The sequence below is a fragment of the Diuraphis noxia genome, unplaced genomic scaffold, assembly GCF_037042655.1.
Source record: "Diuraphis noxia isolate RWA-SAM2 unplaced genomic scaffold, SU_Dnox_SAM2 contig0001, whole genome shotgun sequence".
NCBI classification, from domain to species: Eukaryota; Metazoa; Arthropoda; class Insecta; order Hemiptera; family Aphididae; genus Diuraphis; species Diuraphis noxia.
The window spans coordinates 65,492,057-65,494,933 of record NW_028301711.1 but is presented as its reverse complement, the minus strand read 5'-3'; the positions used below and the strand labels follow the sequence as shown (position 1 = coordinate 65,494,933).

At 28.8% G+C, this 2,877-nt stretch overlaps 1 long non-coding RNA gene across 2 annotated transcripts; it reads left to right on the top strand.

Moving 5' to 3' along the window:
• The first annotated feature begins 579 nt into the window (after positions 1-579).
• LOC149061321 (uncharacterized) lies at positions 580-1,688 on the top strand. 2 transcript variants are annotated; one of them, XR_016189832.1, is made up of 3 exons: positions 580-755; positions 1,303-1,401; positions 1,472-1,688. It is a non-coding gene; the product is annotated as an uncharacterized LOC149061321 (long non-coding RNA). The 2 variants fall into 2 exon arrangements; XR_016189833.1 differs by lacking the exon at positions 580-755 and adding an exon at positions 893-1,045.
• Positions 1,689-2,877: the final 1,189 nt, after the last annotated feature.

Below are 2,877 nucleotides of genomic sequence, written 5' to 3'. Positions count from 1 at the left end.
ACTGGTTATGGTATGTATCACTAGTTTTACGGGAGGGAGCAGAGGTGGTGTGCCCGGACGTATTTCGGACACAGTATTGCTACGCTTTTCACGGCGTAGCCCGTGCCCGACGTACTGTTGGCGCCTACACCACTTACTCAGGCCGACTTGCTCACACAGTATGCTACGCTTTCTACAGCGTAGCCCGTGGTCAAGGTTAATATAAATAGAAGGTTCGCTTATTGGGCTAATATGTTGTGATTGGTTGAATTGCGTGTGACGTCAAAATAGTACACATCTTTTTATCTTATATCCTCGATCATATAAAAGTATATAAAACTCGAGGTTTTTAGTTGTTACTTGTTACTTATGTTAGTTGTTAATTTGTTATAGTTGTTATGTTTAAAACACTACCTATCTTATAAATAATTTATTTTAAAAATGTTTAATACATAAATTTAAAACATACCTATTTTGTTTTAAACATTTTGTTAACTGTATCTAAAGTGAATATTGTATTTTTTTTTTTAAATGTTCTGTTTAAAACTCAAACACTGTTTGTTTTGAACAGAAAAATCAGTTTAAAACCAAAAAATTGAAACAAAACTACAGTAGGTACAAATAAATAACAAAACTTTTAAATTAAATTTGCATCAAGTTGTTAACTCCATAAATTATTAGATTTTTTTTATTGCTTTTTCATTAATTTTCTGAATACCATATATATCTGTGTGTGCAGTATAATATTAATACAGCTAATATGAAATTGAATATTGGTAAGTAAAAATGTACTTTATATTAAAACATAAAAATTAATCAATTCTTACAAATATTAGCCAACTACTGCAGTACCCAATTTTTTAAAGTATTATTTATAAGCATTAAAATTACATTTTTGATGTTGTAAGACATGAATATTAAATAAAAATGTTTTTAACCTAATAAAACATAAACAAATATTAATGAATTTTATATACAAATCTTGTCAAATAATAAAGTAGCATAATATGGGTAACTTATAATTGCATGGTCTACTTACACGGCTGAATATCATATATATATTATAGTTAAGTAATTATTTTTTTCATTTTTTTACAATTTTTATATCCTTCAATATCTCTATTATAATTTTTTCTTTTCATTAATTTATTAAATTGAACTTCTTTTATTTTTAAATTTAAATATTTAATACGTATAAAAATCCTTTGTAAAATGTATGCTTTTATTATTTTTTCGGGAAATGCAGTTTGTTTTTTCATTATTTTATCTGTTAGTATTTTAGAAATATTTGGCCTATCGTTTAACTGTTTTTTTTCATTATAGATATTAAATTCAGTTTCGATCAATTTTACCACTTGCATCCATTCATCAGAAGGAGTAGTCAGGCCTCCAAATGACAAATGATCTAACCAACTAGGAAGAGTATATTTATGTTCTTCATTAGCTATTGTTATTGAACCTAATTCAGGAAATTCATTTTTAAACTTTCTAGCTATCCACCCAGCTACATATTTAAAACCATCTTCTTCAGCAATATTAGTTTGAGGATTAACAGTTCTATTATCTTGAACCAATGAAGCAGATTTAGATGTTGGCGAATGAAATATTTCTTTAATATTTTGAACTTCTGCTACTCTATTATAATCAGTATTGTCTTGTAAAAACTGTTGTGGATCATCTATTGACACTTGAACCTAAAAAACAAAATTTAATTTAATTTTGTACAGATTATCATCATATATTATATTAACTAATTATTTTTATTATTACCTTAGCAGTTTTCATTAATGAGGCCATCAGAAACTCATCTGGTTCATTGTCTACAGTGTTTAAACGAGATACTACAATGCCGGGTGTCTTTCCTAATATCATCATTCGAATTCTGTATAGCGCATTTAATGGTGTTGGATGATCATTTAATCCACCACGAGTTCTTAACTGTGAAAAGAAATTTTCCAAAGCATCCTGATTCAACCGTCGAGTTAGGATATATTCTAGATTGTACTTTTGATGAAGATATTCATAAAGGTTTTGCAATGAGGTACTATTTATAATGACACCTTTTTGAAATATTTCCATACCTTTTTTTTTTAAAGTATACTCATCGTTAGTTTGATTTGCATTTACTTTAGATTTTGACATGACTCTCATATTTGAAAATACTTCTATAACTTTTTGTAATATTTTTTTTTGTTCTTCCAGGTGTAAACCAAATGGCCTTTTTGTTGGAATTGCTGCACATACATTAGATGAGTTCATTACATCAAACCACTTGTTTATTAGCAATATGAAATCTCCAGTATTAACAGCCATATTTTTATCTGTCCCTGGTAAATAATGTTTCAATGCTGTTCCAGTAGAATGTGACATCAATTGTGCAGCAAGCAATACATTTTGACGTTGAGTTTTTACACAGTCTAAATGGTTTTTTGTCAAATGGTAACAAGATGAAATTTCTGATTCAGTTATTTTTAATAATTCTTCAATTGGTGTTTTTGTCACAATATTTCCATCGTCCATTATAAATCCAGTATCAATGAACCAATTCCTAATTAGTTTTAATAAATGTGGAGCATCAGCAAACATAAATATTGGATCCCCAGTGTTTGGATGTGGAAAGGCAGTATTATCAACATTTATATTTAATTTTTTCCATAAGCCCATATTTCCACCTCCACAGTCACATACACATGCTACTACGGTGTATCCTACAGCATGGAGCTCGCTAATTATATTCCTTAATATCTCATCAGTCATTTTTTTATCAAAATCTACAAATACTGGCTGCTTCCATTTAGCAACAAGTCCACGGGCTAAAACTATTTGCATTTGATTATATGGTCCCATAACCACATCATTTGCTTTGTCATATTCATATTGGTTTGCCACTTTAACTTC